The 19,124-nt window shown below is 46.2% G+C and overlaps 1 long non-coding RNA gene across 2 annotated transcripts; it reads left to right on the forward strand.

The window, feature by feature from the left end:
- Positions 1-1,081: 1,081 nt before the first annotated feature.
- Positions 1,082-9,734, forward strand: LOC136793932 (uncharacterized). Of its 2 annotated transcripts, XR_010840018.1 has the most exons (3): positions 1,157-1,299; positions 6,813-8,276; positions 9,356-9,734. It is a non-coding gene; the product is annotated as an uncharacterized lncRNA (long non-coding RNA). The 2 variants fall into 2 exon arrangements; XR_010840017.1 differs by lacking the exon at positions 9,356-9,734 and having other exon boundaries at positions 1,082-1,299; positions 6,813-8,318.
- The last annotated feature ends 9,390 nt before the right edge of the window (positions 9,735-19,124 follow it).

The following is a 19,124-nucleotide window of genomic DNA, read 5'->3' on the forward strand; positions in this document are numbered from 1 at the left end:
TTGAAGGAGAAGTTGGCGTTAGATAAATGGAGAGGCGTCTGGAATTCATGGGGTGCATAGCATGTTGCAGGGGCGGGTTAGAAAAGGCACTGATGAGACAAGTATAAAGCCTGGAGGACGGTTGGGGACTGTTTGTGGAAGGACTTCAAATGCCAAGCTAAGCACTTTGGGATTTATCCTCCTTAACGTTTCTTAAGCACCAATTCACTGTTCAGCACCGCATTAAGCCTTTCCATGCAATTCTCACAGTAAACCGATGGAAAGGTACTATTATTCTTCCCATTTTGCAGCTGAGCAAACTACACACTTTTTGAACAGGGGAACTGACATGAGGAAATTCATTTGTGAGTATATTCAATAATAGCTCAAAGAAATTAGGTTGACAAAAATTTGCACAAATAGGGCAGGTGCAGAACCCCGACCTCGGTATCGTATGGTATTATTCACGTTGGCCTCTTTCGGAGGTGGGCTGAACTCCATTATCTCAAAAAGCCAGACTTCGACTCCCCCCAGCCTGTCTTGTGTCTCCCTCTCCGTCCTCATTTCCGCAGGACCGGGGCTGGAGAAGGGGAGGAGCAGGACCCGACAGATGGCCGTCAGTCCCACCAAATAAACTGGCAGTGAGCTTGCTAAACAACGAAACTTCTAGACGCAAACTCCATTACCTACCCTCTTCCGGCCAGACTGCTGACCCTAAACCTTTCCTATGCAGAAACTAGTCGAGATGCTATTGAAAGTAGGCTTCAGAGGTAGCCTTTTCTCTCAAGCCATTTCAAAGCCCACATCTTTGTGTCCCTATATTGCCTAAGGGTCTCCGAAACTGGGCCTTTCCCATTATTTTATTGCAGGTGAGGCACCGCCTCCCTTCCCTCTCCCCAACAACACACAAAATCAAATTTAAGCTTTAAAAATCCCAGGCAGCCCGGGGGTGGGGGGGGCAGAGCATTAGGGGGTGGGGGATGCGAAGAAGCCGCCGCCGCTCCCCCACCTCGCGGCGCCTCAAGTGCCTTGGAGCTACCAATCCTGGCTTGCCCAGGGACGGCGCCGGCGGGGCACGTGTGCAGGCGGGGCACGGGCTGCCATTGGCTGGAGCAGCGGCTGCGCGGGTCGCGATGCTGTCAGCTCCGCGTGTGCTGGTAAATCCGGCCCAGGATGTAGAGATGGCGGCGCGTCTGACGCGGCGTTGGGTGGGATAGAGAATAGGGGGCAGTAGTCAGGGGAGGTAGGAGAGGGAGGAGGCGGCTGCGAATCGCTTACAAATGGTTCCGAAGCATGACCTGAAGCCTAAATTCCAGGAGGGTGAGTCTGAGCCCCTGGGGAAAAGGCGTCTAACAGCGTGTAAAGGGAGAGGGAGAATTGTAATAGGGGAGGGGCAGACGCGAGTCCTAGCAGCCTCGCTGCTCTAGCAACCGCCACTCAGCCATTGGTGGGCGCAGCAGCGGGCTCCTCCCCAAAGCGAGCCACCGGTGAGCCACCGGTAAGTGGTCCCGCTCAGCCATTGGTGGGCGCCACAGTGGGCCTCTCCCCCCCCCCACCTTCTATATAAAAGGAGCCGGCATTTGGATTGAGGTTAAATGGTTTTTTTAAAAAAATTTTGAGATGCTAGTCTGCCATCTTTTGGGTCGGCTAGCTTTCTGATTAAAATTGTTATTCCTTGTTCCAACAACTCAGCACCCGATTTATTGGCCTGTCTTGCGGCGAGCAGAACAAGGCTGGGCTCGGTAACAGGCGCAGGAGAGGGAGGCAGGCGGGCTGGGGTGGTTGAGGTTCGAGGACCGGGGACGGCAAGGGCTGCGCTGCGAGGAGGCAGCGGGCAGGTCTTTGTGCTGGGAAAGCCATTGAGGCGGGTTATTTCGGTGCGTCATGAGGAGAAAATACCGTGTGAAGAGAAAGCATTAGGCAGGCGTTAAAGTGGCAGAGGGAACCGTTGCCGCGTGGCAGAGCCTTAGGGCAGTTTGTTCTGAGGAAGAAGGCCTGGAGAAAGTAGCCTATTGCAGGGAGGCGACGGGTGCGCCAAGGTGGCCGTCAGGGGAAGAGATGTGGGAGGAGAGGGAGCGGCGGCGGTTTCGGGCGCCGGTGCGGGCCCCTCCGGCTGCGTGGGCGGCCAACGGCTGGTGCTCCGGGAGCAGCCTCGAGCCCCGAGGTGGTCGCGCTCGGTGTAGCCTCCGGGCTGCGGCTGGGGGGGTGGGCTTCGCGCCTGCGGGCGGGAGAACTGCGTTGTAAAATGGCCGCTGCAAGATGGCCATCCCATCTTGGCCGCCAGCGCCTTGATCCCCCGGTTCCCAGCCGCAGACGCCGCTTTAGGGCAGTTGCAGCACCCCCTTCTTCCATCGCCGCCTTCCAGGGACCGGTTCCCCGGTGCTTACCTCAAAGAGGTGGGTGGGGACAGGAGAGAAAAAGCGCGAGCGTCTGGGTCGGCTTTGTGTTGCCCTTTGCTTTCTGAAAAGCCGAGTGCCAAGATCCTATGGAAATGTGAGTGCGCTCTTGCTGTTCAGTTGCTTGTAAAACAATAAATAAAAACTACCTTAATGGTATTCGGTTTCCATTTATAAGTCCCATTGCCTTGGTGTCATCTTTTAAGTACAGCAGTTGTTTGACTAATTGCAATAATACGTGATTAACAGTGATTCGAAAGTTGAGTTTTTATTGTCTTTGATCGACATGCCTTGGCTGACGGTAGAACTTGATTTCCAGTTAATTTATATTAAAGTGGGGGCTTGGGCTTCCCTGGTGGCGCAGTGGTAGAGTCCGCCTGCCGATGCCGTGGACACGGGTTCGTGCCCCGGTCTGGGAAGATCCCACATGCCGCGGAGCGGCTGGGCCCGTGAGCCATGGCCGGTTGAGCCTGCGCGTCCGGAGCCTGTGCTCCGAAACCGGAGAGACCACAACAGTGAGAGGCCCGCGTACCGCAAAAAAAAAAAAAAAAAAAAAAAAAAAAAAAGTTGAGGCTTAATAGTAAACTAAAATGGAAGTAAAATTCTGTAAGGCAAGCAAGAACATTTTAAAATTCCCGTTCATTATTATGGGTGTATGTGTTAGTTACCATGGATGTCGAAACGTCTGCAAAAAGTTGTAGGGATTTTCAAACTTTAGTGTGCGTTAGAATTACTTTGAGTCATGTACACAAAACACAAGTATACTGTAACTTTATGGAATATTTAAGAGGTTTCCAAGGGTGTTTCTGCTATAACTGACTCTTAATACCTGCTTTCTCCCACCCAGAGAAGTTGTGTGAGTTCTATGGATTGTTTTGTTTTTTTTTTAAACTAGATGTTTTACAGCAGGGATTCTTAATCTAGGGTCAGTGTTTATAATTCAGAAGATCCGTGAACTTGGAGGGGAAAATGTTTTTTTTCTATTGTCTCGCTAAAATTTAGTATTTCAGTTATGAATGTAGATTCCCCCCTCCGCCCCCCAAGAAAAAGCAAAGAAAACCCGGGACTTCCCTGGTGGTCCAGTGGTAAAGAATCAGCTTTCCAGTGCAGGGGACACTGGTTTCATCCCTGGTGGGGGAACTAAGATCCCACATTCCGCTGGGCAGTTAAGTCCGTGCGCCAGAACTACTGAGCTCGGGCTCCCCAACTACAGAGCCCACGTGCTCTGGAGCCCGCATGCCACAACTAGAGAGAGAAAACCAGCATGCCACAACTAGAGAGGAGCCCGCACACCACAATGAAGAGCTTGCGTGCCGCAACTAAGACCCAATGCGACCAAAAAAACAAAAAACCCCACAGTAGTATTAGCTGTATGTTTTCACATCCCAGCATTACAGTTGTGGGAGATACATTCAGATGTAATGTATGCTCTTCATTACTTCAGAATTGTGGTAGTTATTGGATCAGCAGCTAAATGTTTACATCAGTTAAGGAGCTCATATAATACCATAGAACATGATATTTTAAATGTTTTGAAAACTATTTCAGTACAGTTGGTTTCCTTTGTAATACTGTTTTACGTGTTTGTAGAAAAATTCTGGGAAAAGGTCCAAAGGCTTAATCAGACTGAAGGGTCCATGGTGCAAAAAATTAATCCCCACTGTAAGATACCAAAGGAGAATCACCCAGGTCTGGGACAGTTAAGGATGGCTTTCTGGAGGAAGTGCCTTAGTTCTAAACTAGAGGGTTGGTAGAGTGAGTGGAGATAATAGTGAAGGAGAATCCATGTGCTGCTATAGTGGTGAATTAGACAAGAGTAGGAACCAATGTATCTGCAAGATTTTTTTAAAAATTATTTAATTAATTTTTGGCTGCATCGGATCTTTTTTGCTCTGTGCAGGCTTTCTCTAGTTGCAGTGTACGGGCTTCTCATTGTGGTGGCTTCTCGTTGTGGACCACGGGCTTCAGTAGTTGTGGCACTCAGGCTCAGTAGTTGTGGAGCATGGGCTTAGTTGCTCTGTGGCATGTGGGATCGTCCTAGACCAGGGCTTGAACCCATGTCCCCTGCATTGGCAGGCTGATTCTTAACCACTGTGCCAGCAGGGAAGCCCCTCTGCAAGGTTCTGAAGCTACCCAAGAATCTGCAGTTACCATCACTTTCCAGACATGTTTTCTACTCTTGTGTCAAAGTTGAGTTGTATAACCATCTTTAAGAAATTATGATTAGCTATTTATAAGACATTTTCAGGAAAAAGGAATAGTCTTTGGGAACTAAAAATTATATTAAAACATTGTAGAAGAATTGAGCTTCTGTAATGGTGGGAATATGAATGATCAGAAATAGTTTTTTTCATGATTCTTTTAAACTTGAAAGTTTTTCTTAATTTAATAATGATACAACATATGTTATAAGCAGTTTTTAAGCACAGTGACTGACTGGTTTGCACCGGACTTGGTCTTTCACTTGAAATGTTAAAGCATAAGGTAAAGAACACTATTAGGCATCTAGCCCATTGTCAGGGGGAAGACTCTTTTGGCTTGTCTGGAGACTGACTGATGCTGGACTTTGAGTAACGTTCCCCAGTAAGCAAACCAGTGGGAGGATGGCGAATTGGAATCTCATCACCCTTGAATTTGAGAGCACTGGGCAAAATTACCTTTATAGTTTGATATTAGCAAGGATTAAGGTTTAAAAAAACATATCTGAGACAGTGGTTTGCTCCTTCCCCAATTAACAGTGTTTCCACTTCCGTGAGAAAATAGGCATTTGTTATCTTGGCTCATACTCCTCAACTTACTGTATATTTTTTCAACAGGATGTTAAGGCCAGGTAGCTAGAATGGAGGTCAGAGTGTCTTAGCCTCAGTGCAGTTGTCTTTGGCGGCAGCAGCCAAAAGGATGGAGAGGGGAGTAAGGCCACTTTCAGGGTGCTTAAAAGAGTACCTGGAGAGTTAAATTAGGCACAGAGGTCTGATCTTTGGTGCTGCTGCTTAGGCCCTAAACCTTATCTACATCCCCATGGTCTCATTCTTGTCCACAGTATTCAGCAATGGCTCCAGCCCAGCTTTCTCTTGAGCTCCAGACATATATACTCAACTGCTTACTAGATGGCTCTAGTTTGGACATCCTGTAGCCACTGTAACTTATTCCAAAATTGATCTGAAACCCCCTCCCTCCATTTCCTTTTCTGATTAATGCTCCCACCATGCTGGAAGTCAGTTTAAACTGTTTCTGCTTTGGCTTAGCTGTCGTCACTGCTTTTGATTCATACCTATTTCTGTTCTGTCCCTGTTGGGAAAAGTCTTTGGTCTCCCTGTTTTTAGTCTCCACTTTAAGTTCTGCATAGGCCTAGCAGCCTCAGGCAGTGGTTCCTCAGAGTGGACCACTGCACAAGAATTTATATCATGTTTCTTCTATGCTTTTGTACCAGTTGTTTTCCTCAGCTTGGGCCCTTCCCTGTGACCTTCCCAAGTAGTTTATCAGTCACTCTTCTTATTGTTTATGAAAACAGTTAAAATATGAAATCCAGTAAATTGTGTAAAACTGGTTACATATCACTGTCACCCATACTACTCTATGGTCTCTTCAGAATTGAGCTAGTAGGCTATTTTAATTTTAGAGCTAAAAGAGCTGACTGTGTTGACACTTCTGGTACCTCTGGGTCTGTTGAAACCAAGTGGACTGAAAATAATGTGAGAAATCTATTTCTTCTACAATCAAGTGATATTTTGAGGTACTGCCAAGAATTGCCTGCCTGATTTGTCTGATGAGTAGGGATGTCTTCCAGATCTTATTCCAGTCCCTAAAATTTTATTTAGTCTTGCAAGTCTTAATGGTAGTTTCTAAGTTCCAAAGTTAAGAATTCTTGTCTGTTTTGTTGTTGTTGTTGTTGTTGTTGTTATTGTTTATTGAAGCAGCCCAATACCCAGAGCATCACTGACCACACTGAAGGCATGAACATAGTGGGACCTCTTAAAAAAAAAAACCAGCTGTATCTGATGCACATTGAAATTTTTATGTATAGAATGTTTTTCTTAGTTTAATCAGTTTAAAAGGGTTGGAAGGAGGGAAAGAATAAGTAGAGCATAAGGTCTTAAAATTTCTTTAAATCCCAGATGTATATTGAAAAATAAACCAACCCTGCCAGTAGATAGCTATAGTAGATTTTATTTGCTTAGCAGATGATACATGATTTGATGATTTAAATAGGTTGATATCCTAATTGTTTTTAAGTCATTTACATTAGATGCTAAGGTTTTTTTGTTATATTCAAGTTTGATCTGAAGTGTTGATGGATATATTGCCTTATTCACTTGCCTAATTTTTTGAGAAATATCATAATACGAGTGTGATGGCTCTCCCAGATGTGAGTATTCTTAAATATGAAGAGAAATCACAACTAACCCAGTACTTGTTTTTTCTTTTTTACTTTTACAGGTGAGAGAGTGCTGTGCTTTCATGGGCCTCTTCTTTATGAAGCTTGGGTTAGCCAAAAAGTTCATTCGGTTTTCCTGTAAGCTGGCTCTAGTAGCACTTAGCTGTCTTTAACTTCATTCAGAACAACTTTGTTAGATTGTATTGTGACAGCTGTTATATCAGAGTGCATTTAAAAAAAACTTATCAAAATTGGTGAATTTTTGAGTGGCCATTTTAATATTGAAGATGAAAAAAAAGCAACATTTTCAGCATATGCTTTATTATTTCAAGAAAGGTAAAAATGCAACTGAAATGCAAAAAAAGATTTGTGAAGTGTACGGAGAAGGTGCTATGACTGATTGAACATGTCAAAAGTGGTTTGCGAAGTTTCATGCTGGAGATTTCTTGCTGGATGATGCTCCACAGTCTGGTAGACCAGTTGAAGTTGATAGCAATCAAATTGAGACGTTCACTGAGAACAATGAACATTATACCACGTGGAGATAGCTGACATACTCAAAATATCCAGATCAAGTGTTGAAAATCATTTGCACCAGTTTGGTTATGTCAATTGCTTTGATGTTTGGGTTCCACATAAGTTAAGACAGCGGTCCCGAACCTTTTTGGCACCAGGGACCGGTTTCGTGGAAGACAGTTTTTCCACAGATGGACGGGGGTTGGGGGTGGGATGCGGCGGCAGGGATGGTTCAGGCGGTAATGTGGGCAATGGGCAGCCATGGAGGGGGGCAGATGAAGCTTCACTAGCTTGCCTGCCGCTCACCTCCTGCTGTGCGGCCTGGTTCTTACCAGGCCTGGGGGTTGGGGACCCCCGAGTTAAGTAGAAAATAAAAAACCTTCTTGACCATATTTCCACATGTGATTCTCTACTTAAACATAACGAAAACATTCCATTTTTAAAACAAATTGTGACGGGTGATGAAAAGTGGACACTGTACAACAGTGTGGAATGGAAGAGATCGTGAGGTAAGCGAAATGAACCACCACCAACCACACCAAAGGCTGGTCTTCATCCAAAGAGGGTGATGTGTATATGGTGAAATTTGAAGGGAGTCCTCTATTATGAGCTCCTTCTGGAAAACGAAACGATTAACTCCAACAAGTACTGCTCCCAGTTAGACCAACTGAAAGCAGCACTTGACAAAAAGCGTCCAGAATTAGTCAACAGAAAATGCATAGTCTTCCATCAGGATACCGCAAGACTGCATGTTTCTTTGATGACCAGGCAAAAACTGTTATATCTTGGCTGGGAAGTTCTGATGCATCCGCTGTATTCACCAGACATTGCACTTTCGGATTTCCATTTATTTTGGTCTTTACAAAATTCTCTTAACAGAAAAAAATTTCAATTCCCTGGAAGACTGTAAAAGGCACCTGGAACAGTTCTTTGCTCAAAAAGATAAAAAGTTTTGGGAAGATGGAATTATGAGTTGCCTGAAAAATGGCACAAGGTAGTGGAACAAAATGGTAAATATGTTGTTCAATAAAATTCTCAGTGAAAATGAAAAATGTGTCTTTTTTTTAAACTTAAAAACCAAAGGAACTTTTTAGTCGTTGGATAATACCAGATTTCAATGGTTGGTAGCTTTAGTGAGAGCTGCCTTTTTCATAGATTTTCATAGATTAATAGTTCCTCATCTTCCCTTTATGGGTGTCTTAACTGCTTGCTTAGTGGGTCACATAAAGCATTGCTATCTTGCCATTCATCTTACTGACCTGCTAAAGGTCCAGCCGTTGGAAAGAGCATTTGAGGGGAGAGATAGAAGATTGACTATTTGTGGGAGCAAGATAAGCTTTGTGTAATTAATGACTTGTGAGAAAATACTACCAAAGTCAATTTTATTTGCAAATATAATATGCTGAGTAAGCACTGAGTAGTTATGTTAAAGGTAAAAGCTAACATTTAAAATGAGTACATTTAACTTCTATTTGTTGGATTGTCTGGCAAAGTTTGAATCCTGGGGGTTCCCTTTCCCTTTTCTCTTTATTAATGTTGTGCTCAGGTAATAAAAACTGATTTTACATTTAGCCAAAGATAAATGGGATAATGCATTACCAAGTCAAAAATGTTTTTAGTATTTTGTTTCTGGTAACTTTTTTTAGCACAGATATTTAAGATGCATCAACATTTTTAAACAGTTGTAGTTTTTAAAAAAATGAGCAGTATACTAAATGGAATAATATTTAGTTAAAGGCAATTTCTACATATGACCTTGGTGAATAGTTTATGTCTGTGAAAATAGCCTTAATGATTGTAAAGTGTTAGACTTCCTTGGTGGTGCAGTGTCCCATGCCAATGCAGGGGACATGGGTTCAAGCCCTGGTCCAGGAAGATCCCACATGTGGAGCAACTAAGCCGCCTGTGTGCCACAGCTACTGAGCCGTTGCTCTATATAGCCTGCGAGCCACAACTACTGAAGCCTGCATGCAGCAACGAAGACCCACCACAGCCAAAAATAAAAATAAAAAATTGTAAAAGTGTTGGTGTGACTAGATAACCATTTTCAGTATTTTTTACTTTGTTTTTTTTTTGGTCCATATTGCAGGGCATGCAGGATCTTCCCTGACCAGGGATCGAACCCATGCGCCCTGCATTGGGAACATGGAGTCTTAACCACTGGACCACCAGGAAAGTCCCTGTTTTTTTCTTGTTTTGAATACATAGATGTATGTTTTTAAAGTTCTAAAATGGCTGAAATTGGATTTATAGAGATGGTCAAGAACTTTATGTGTGTGTACATATATCTTAATGGTGTAATACCGATACAGTTTATAAGTCTATTTTAAGTCCTATTGATCATTTGTATACTTGAATGTTATTTTTGTTGTATCAACTTCTGGCAAACTCTACTAGACTGGAAGATTTTTCTGCTCTGCCAGCAGAAACTAGTGAACAATTTAAAATGGCTGTTGGAATATCTTAAAGTATTGTGGTTCTCTTGGTTTGCCTCTGATAAAAACTTTCTTTTTAAAGATTTTTTTGATGTGGACCATTTTTAAAGTTTTTACTGAATTTGTTACAACATTGCTTCTGTTCTATGTGGTTTTTTTTTTGGCTGTGAGGCATGAGGGATCTTAACTCTCCGACCAGGGATGGAACCCACACCCCCTGCACTGGAAGGCGAAGTCTTAACCACTGGACCGCCAGGGAAGTCCCCATGATAAAAGCTTTTAAATCCAAAATGAGATAGTCATCACTTTTTCATAGTTAATGATACTGCCTCTAATAATTCAATCTAATTTGTTTGACTGCAGCCCCTATGGAAAACAGTATGGCAGTTCCTCAAAAAATTAAAGATAGAATTACCATATACTCCAACAATCTCACTTCTGAATGTACACCCAAAAGAATTGAAAATAGGATCTCAAAGAGATTTGCATCTATGTTCACTGCAACATTCACAATATCCAAGTGTTGGAACTAACAGTATTGTGAAGCAATTATACTCCAATAAAGAGCTATTAAAAAAGTCTGTCAACAGGAGTGGGTAAAGAAAACGTGGTCTATGCATATAATAGAATATTTTTCAGTCTTAATAAGGAAGGAAATTCTGACACATTCTACAACATGGACGAAACTTGAGGACATGCTAAGTGAAGTAAGCCAGTCACAGAAAGACAAATACAGTATCATTCTACTTGTATCAATATAAGGGATCTAAAATAGTAAACTTGCAAGCAGAAGGTAGAACGCTGATTTCCAGGGGTTAATGGGAGGGGGAAGTGAGGAGCTGTATAGAATTGCAAGATGAGAAAGTCCTAGAGACCCTTGTGCAATAATGTGGGCAGAGTTAACAATACTATATGCTTAAAAATGTTTAAGATAGTAAATATTATGTTACATGTTTTTACCACAGTTTAAGAAAGTCAGCTTCCTTGGATATTTGTACAACATGCATAGGGATGAAAATGTAAAAACCTTTTTTAGATGTTAAGAAATCTAAGTATTTGGAGGAATTAACTATGTTTTTGGATCAGAAGTCTCAGTATTTTCAATTCTCCATAAACTGATCTATAGATTTAATGTAACCTTAATCACAAAAGCAGCAGTTTTTGTTTTTTTTGGTGGAACTTGAGAAGCTGATTCTAAATTTTATATGGAAATGGCAAGGACCAAAAATAGCCAAGATAGTCTTAAAGAAGTATTGGAGGAAAGCGGGAAGTTTTCAAATTTACTATAAAACTAAAATAATACAATGTGTTACTGGCAAGACTGGCTGTGTAATTTTCAGGACCCAGTGTAAAATGAAAATGTGAGGCCTTTCAAGAATTCCAAGACATTAGTAGGCAAATATTAAATCAAGTGCTGGGCTCTTCTGAGCATGGGGCCCTGAGCAGCTGCATTGGTGGCAAGCCCATGAATTCGGCCTGATTATTGGCTCAAAAATATAAAATAAACCAATGGATCGAAATAGAGAGCCCAGAAACAGGCCCAGGCACATAAGCTCATTTGACTTAGGACAAAAGGTGACCCTGCAGGAGCAATGGGGAGAGGACAGTCTTTTCAGTATATACTGAGGAGAGAAAAATGCAAGTGCATAAAAGTATAGGCTTGAAAAGATGAAAAAGTCCTTAAAAAAGGAAATTCTAAGACATGCTATAACATGAATGAACCTTGAGGACATGATGCTATGTGAAATAAGATGCAAAAGGACAAGTATAGTATGATTGCACTTATATGAGGTACTTAGAGTAGCCAAATTCATAGAGACAGAAAGGAGAATGGCTTCTACCAGGGGCTGGGAGGAGGGGGGGATGGGGAATATTTTATGGGTACAGAGTTTCAGTTTGAGAATATGAAAAATTCTGGAAATGAGTGGTGCTGATGGTTGCAGAATAGTGTGAATGAACTTAATAACTAATATGGTAAATACCATGTTATATATTTTAACAATGAAGAAGAAAGATGAAAGGCAAATAATATAGCTGTAGAAGAAAATATAGAAGAATAACTTCATGATCTTGGCCTAAAGAAAGGTCTTTTAAGCAAGATTCAAAAGACACTAATGATAAAATGTTTGATGGCTTTGATTCATTTAAATTAAGGAACTTTTCTTTCTCAATGATACCATTGAAAGAGAGAAACATTAAGTCACAGAGTGGAAGAAGATATTTGCAACACATGTAACCAGCAAGGGGCTCATATCCAGAATATATAAAGTACATCTAAAAATCAGTAAGAAAAATATAGAACAGTGAGTAAAATGGAAAAATGGGCAGGTATTTCCAAAGAGAGGGCATCCAAATGGACAATAAACATATACATGTGCTTTAACCATGCAAGATAAAATCACAATGAACTAGCTCCACACAACAAGACTGGCAACGGCAGGGATTGGTAAGGGTGTGAAATCACAGGAACTCGTAATACTGCTGGTGCTGTAATCACTTTGGAGAATGGTGTGCCAGTGTCTTCTAAGCTGAAGATTTGCATACCCACGAGCCTGCAGTTCCTCTAGGAGCTACTTAACTTACTAGCATGTGTGTGTGTTGCAGCCAAAGACATATGCAAGTATGTTCTTAGCAATATGTTGATCATAGCCTCTGCCATGGACTGAATGTGTCCCCCAGGTCCATACGTTGAAACTCAGTCCCCAATGTGATGGTATTTGGAAGTGGGGCCTTTGGGAGGTCATGATGGTGGGGCCCTCATGTGGGATTAGTGACCTTATACAAGAGACAACAGAGTTTCTCTCTCTGCCATGTGAGATCACACGGGAAGACAGCCATCTTTAAATCATGAAGATGTCTAGATGGCTTTCACCAGAACCCGACCTCTGACCATGCAGTCTCCCTTATCTTGGACTTCCCACCTCCAGAACTGTGCAAAATAAATGTTTGTTGTTTTAGCCACCCAGTCTATGGTATTTTTGTTATAGCAGTCCCCAAATGGAAACAATGCAAATGTCCATCCATAGTGTAATGGACTAAAAAAGAAAGCATATTCATACACTATATAGCAGGAATAGAATGAACTACAGATGCATTCAGCAACAGTGTTAAATCTTCAAAGTACTATAATATTGAGAGAAAGAAGGTTGATCTAAAGCTGTGCATACACTGCTTGATAGACGTTACAGAGACACGCAGCTCTCACTATCATCACTGGACGCAAGGACGCCTGGTCAACTATAAAACCATTTCAGAAGGGCTTCCTGCAAATGCCTGGGGGCAGAAATCCAGGCAGGGGGCAGGGAGCGAGGAGGTACCACTGGGATGCATTTGACTGGTGGTGACACAGGGGTTTGCTTGGCAATAATTTGCTTAGTTGAACACATATTTTAAACATTTTTTCTGGATGTATATTCACAATAAAGAGGAAAAATAGAAATTAAAGCAAGTATGAAAACCCTTTCATGTAGTATTACTGGAGGGGGTTGTGGAACCAGACATTTTTCCTGTTTCTTTTGTGTATTTGATGACCTATTCCCTACCCCGCCCACCTTGTCATCCTCCAGCATTTAGAGGAGCTCCTGTGCTAGGAGAGGGGACCTTCCTGACCTCTGGTCCCTCATTGCTGCTGCCCAGGCAGGCCCGGCCTTTGGCCCACAGAAGACGCTCTGTGCTGGCCAGCTAACCAGGCCCAGCTCTCTTCCTTAGGGATGTGTTTTCTTGCTTCTTCGTAGGCAAGGTCATTCTTTTTGTTTGTTTGTTTTTAATTTCTTCCCCTTGGTTTTTAAATTTTTTTTATTTTTATTTTTAATTTTTGTGGTACGCGGGCCTCTCACTGCTGTGGCCTCTCCCGTTGTGGAGCACAGGCTCCAGACGCGCAGGCCCAGCGGCCATGGCTCACGGGCCCAGCTGCTCCGCAGCACATGGGATCCTCCTGGACCGGGGCACGAACCCGTGTCCCCTGCATCGGCAGGCGGACTCCCAACCACTGTGCCACCAGGGAAGCCCTAATTTTTTTTTTTTAATCTTTAAATTTTTTTTTGGCAAGTCCATTTTATTTGGATGCCAGGTGTTGTAGATTTTACCAGGTTATAGGCTTGATATTTTTGTGTTCTGAGAAATATTCTTGAGCTTTTTTCTGAGATGCAATAAAGTTACCTAGAAGTTGTTTGATCTTCTATGGTCTTACTTTTGTGATTTGTCAGGTGAGTTTGGAGCTGTGCTCAGTCTAGATCTACGAGTCTGGGTTAACCCCTGAGCACTCTTTCCCAATACCCAGTGAATCTGAGATTCCAGTCTGGCTGGTGGGACCCCAAGTGGGCACAGGGTACTGGTCTCTCCCCACTTATGGCACTCTTCACAGGCACGTGTGAGTACTCTGCAGATCGCCAGGGCTCTCAGCAGTGGTCTCTGTTTAGGTCCTCTGTCCTAAAACTCTAGCTTCTTTATCTCCCTGGATGTCCAGCTCCATCTCCTGAACTTGGGGAGCCCTCTGTATTCATCCAGGAAGCCCCTGGTGTGCTCTGCAGCTCATAAACCTCTCAGGAAGGGAGTAGGGCTCACCCCATCCATTTCCTATCTCCCAGGGACCACCATCCTTCCTCGCCCAATGTCTTGTTGTTCACCGAGCTTGTCTGGTTGTGTTGGTAGTTTGGGGAGGAAGGGTAAATCTGGTAAATCTGCAACTCCATCCTGGGTGCACCAGTGGAGGTTGGGCTGTACCCCAGGTGGGACAGGAGAGAAGGTTCTGAGCACAGGGCTGGCAGGCAGAGGTCTCAGAATTTCTCTCTGCTGTCTCTTTTCTCAGGCAGGAGCTGGGGAGGGAGGAGGCCTGAGGAGAGAGGAGATTGCAGGGGAGAGTAGAGAGCTAGTGGATCAGGGGATCCTGTGTGATGTCCAGCAGCATGGAGGCTGAGAAGCCCCTTGATGGGATGGCCAGGCGAGCCCCAGCTGGCTCTGGCTTTCAGGCCCTGTGCTGTGGCTCACGCCTAGGTGGGGTGACCAGGTCCTCGCTTTTGATCATAAGGGAAAGGTGATCCCCTGGGTTCACCCCAATGAGATTTACCTCCATAACCCTTCTTTGAAAGGTGCCCCTCTTGGGCCCTGGTGCTGGGCCAATCCATCCAAGGCCAGCCTTGCTGGTCTGCGCAGGGCCTGGCACCCTCTTGGCCTTGGTCCTGCAGACCTCTCTATTTCACAAGCCTGAGAATAGCCCATTTGTTTGGGAAGAGCCAGAAACCCTCAACAATTCTCTGTCCCGAAATTCTCAAGAACAACGTGTTTGTTTTAACTTGAGGAACATGAGCCTCTGTCTGGAAAATCTAAGTGACCTCAGCAACTGTGCCCTCAACACCAGTAAAGATATTCAAATGAACTGCGTGGACCACCCCACCTTCACCTTTCTCAGCTTCATCAGGATGTGCAGAAGCAGGAGACAGGCCCACAGGGGCGTCTGGCCTCTGCTGGTGGTGGCCTGGCTTCTTGTCCTCAGTGCCTCCACGACATGGGACAGGGCCCAGCCCCTCCTCTCCCTGGACAAACTCGTCCGGCCACCCGTGTCCTTAGAATACACGGGAGGCCCAGTCACCCTGCTCCAGGCCGAGACAGCTGTCCTCTCGGGGTCTCCCTCTGCCTGAGCATATGCAGGGCCCTGGAATGGCAGCCTTTGGTCCTCCTTACTTCACCCGCCTCTGGAGGAGGAAGAGGAGCATCCAGCCTCCTCTGCCGCTTGGATTCTAGAGCCTTCAAGGGCCCTGGGAAACGTCAACTCAAAGACACACCCATGCTGGGCACTCAGCCTGCACGGTCTTCCCGAGCCCTTGGTCTGGATGTAGCCCGGACCCTGCCTGGTTGGAGGAAGGCCAACGCTGACCAATGTCTTGGGTGCTGGGCTGTGGACAATGGCCCCAGGCCAGTCCCTGGCAGCCGAGGTGTGGCCACCCCAGCTGCTCCTGCCCCTCCCGCAGGGGCTGCTGTTTGCCACCCTCTGGCTCTTAGCTGCCCTCCACCATGCAGGGTCCCCAGACAGCTAGGAGACACATTCCCTCACCTTTCTTTTCTGATCACATGCTGGTATGCAGGGAAGATTCTATAGGCACTAAGGGAAGATGGAGCCAGGACCAATACGTCCTCCTGCAGAGAGATTATGTCTGTCGGAGGATGGAAGGCCAGTTATCATCATGACCGCTGGTGCTGACATTCATGGAGCCAGGGGTACCACGCACAGGCTCAGTGCCTTGCAGCCATGATCTTGCCTCAGCTGGCAACTTGATTATCCCCATCCTACAGATGGGGAATGTGGCTCAGAGAGTTCATCATCTGCTCAGGCTCACACAGCTAGACACATGGCTGCTGACATGGTAAAATGCCAGACCAGTCTCAGCAAGGGAGAGGAGGTGGCCTTGAGCTAGGCTCTGGGGATGGGGATGGGCTCTTAGATGGAGGACAGAGGAAAGGCAGAGAACAAACAGCACAGACAAATCAGGGTGCTGGCCACCCACTAAGCCTGGACCTGTGGGGTGGCAGGAGCAGGATGAGCTCAGAGCCGGATCCTTCTGGGTTGCAGGGGTGTGGAAGGGATTCTGCTAGGGAGTGACACCCTCCATAGGGCTGGATCTGCCAGGTCCTGAAGCTGGTTAATGACAAGAAATCAAAAACAGGTTTGTGGGTGAGTCAGCGGCTGGGAGCACATGGAGAAACAGGTTTCTTGGAGGTCCTCCCTCGGCCCTGCAGACTGTGCAGCTGCCCAGGCCTGCCTGCCGGCCCTGGACCACAGTGCTGGCCCGAGGACCAGCTGGAGCAAGTTTGCCTGGGCCCGCTGAGCACCTTCCTGCACCCATCCACCCTCGCTGTTGTGTCTAGACTGCCGGTGGGGGTCGAGGAGGGGGCACTGGCCAAGGCTACATCTGAAACCTTGTTCCCAACCACAGACAGGGCAGGCAGGTCGGAAAATATTCCTTTCCTGAGACATGGCAGCTCGGCCTCTTTGAATCAGCTGGCCACTTCCTTCCTGAGTGTATCTTACACACTCTGGCTAAGGGAGGGGATGGGTTCGGCATGTGTTGTTGTTGCTTGTTTTAAGATTTTGTCTATGCCTTTTTCCTCTGTGAGTTGCACGCTAGGAGGGTGAGTTTGGTTCTAAGAGGCCTTTGTCACGGTAAGGGACGTTGGGGATGACTTGGGTTTTCTTTGCAAGTTAAAAACCTCTGCTGGTGAGAATGAGAAGGAAGGAGGGTCTCCTTAGGGCCACACATAAGGACCTTCATGTGTACAGGTAAGGCAGGTGAGGTATGTGGAAGATCTGGGAAGCCGGGGTATTGGCCGTGGTCTTGGAGCCGGGGTTTCCTGCCTCCTAAGTCCAAGCGCTTTCCTGGACATCCACGGGCAATGTCAACACGCCCTCCAGTGCCTGTGGCGGCCAGCCACACCTCTCCTCAGCCTTCAGAGCCTGCGCTAAAAACATCTGCTGCCTGTTTCCTGAAAAGCCAAGGGAACTTTGGCTTGTTAGTTTTTCTTTCTCTTTAGGTAAACAGAATAAAAGAGAGTTTCTCAAACTTTCTTGGCTGTGACTCACAGGAGATAATACAATTCACATAGCAACCCCATACACACACGTGTGTGCACATGTATATATGCATGTGTGTATAATGTGTGTACATGTGTATACAAAATACAAACATTTATCTATAATGGATACAATTTTCATAGGAAACACTCTCTGTATGTGCCCCACATTCACCCTACCTGTGATACATGCACATTTTCTGTATAGATGCATGTAAACATACATAAATGTGTATCTGTAACTGATGCAAATTTGAGGAAACAATATCAACTCACCCTAAGTGTGATATACTTTGTTTTTTTTTTTTGCAGTACATGGGCCTCTCACTGTTGTGGCCTCTCCCGTTGCGGAGCACAGGCTCCGGACGCGCAGGCTCAGCGGCCATGGCTCACGGGCCCAGCCATTCCGTGGCATGTGGGATCTTCCCGGACCGGGGCACGAACCTGTGTCCCCTGCATCGGCAGGCGGACTCTCAACCACTGCGCCACCAGGGAAGCCCTGTGATAGACTTGATGTGTGATCCAATCCATTTTCCGCTGGCCACCTCCCACTGAGCTATGTCCACACATCAGTGGGTCACAATCGATGCTTGGCAAACACTGAAAAGGAAGGAGTTGTGTGTGGGGGGCCCCACAGTCCCGCACCCAGTCCCTGGGCACCTGTGCTCCACGCAGTCAGGTGCACGTGTGCTTTGGACCTGAGGGCAGGAAGGTTTGCCCCTGCCCATGGGGTAGGCCTGGGAGCACTACCCCAGACTCGGGATTTCTTAGGGGGCAAAGTGTTTGGGGGGGTCCAGGTAGGAGGAACTCGAGGCCACACCTCCAAAGACAGGCACTCACGTGGCCACATGTGGCACTCGCTGCCCCTCCGAGCGAGCCCTGTTTCTTCTAAATGTGGGTGGTGGTGATAATGATCAAAGCACAGCCAGCTCACCTCGTGTGGCAGGAGGTGCTCAGGGTGGAGGTGCTTCTTCCTAATCACGTGGGGATGAGAGGCCTGGTGGCCCTGTGCACCGCAGTGGGTGGGAGGAGTTGAAGGTGATGGCAGTGTCAGTTCACCCAGGTGTGCCCTGTGTGTGTGTGGCGGGGGTGGGGGAAGGATGGGGGGACCCAAGAGGCTGTTCAGAGAGATTTTGTCCACGGTTGTTGTGAGCTTCACATGGCTGTGGAGCCCCTTTATTCCACACCAGGTGACAATGATGCCCATCTGAGAAAGTGCCTACAGAGCCCTTTCTAATGGGCACTTTCTTGCAGGGCTCTGTGGCCAGTGATGGAACTAGATATCCAGACACGACCCTCCCGCATCTCAGGTCCACCGGGGCTACAGGGACCACAGATGCAAGCCTGCTGCAGGCCGGTCTCCCAGGGGGTTAAGCAGCCATGGAGGGGGGCGGTGTGGGGGCTGCAGGGTTAAGGCTGCCCCCCGCCCCAGCTCATCCAGACGTGTGGGCACCAGCCCTGGTTCCCAGCCATCCATGGTGTACTGGTGTTCCCCTGGGACCTGACATTAAGTGTGGGCAAGGGTGAGAGGCAGTGAATGTTTATTATCTTTCCATGGAAAGACAGTCACTGGGCCAGATTAGAGATACACCCAACCGTTTAACGGCCTCCAGAGCTGCTGCTAGATTTTTACACCATAATTGCCCAGAGTGACTTCATGCACGGAGAGGATCTGCTGGTCAAAGGGGCTTGGCAGGTAACCCCGGGTGGGGAATGTGGGTGGGGCAGCTATCTTCCTTCATGCTGGGGTTTGCTCTGGGTGCCTCTGCAACCATCTCCAGCTCCCCTTGTAAGGGAAGCTCCCCTTGCTTTAGAGCCCGAATATCTGTGGGATGGGGTGCAGCCCAGGAAACAGAACTG

Source organism: Kogia breviceps, chromosome 3 (genome assembly GCF_026419965.1).
Source record: "Kogia breviceps isolate mKogBre1 chromosome 3, mKogBre1 haplotype 1, whole genome shotgun sequence".
Lineage (NCBI taxonomy): Eukaryota > Metazoa > Chordata > Mammalia > Artiodactyla > Physeteridae > Kogia > Kogia breviceps.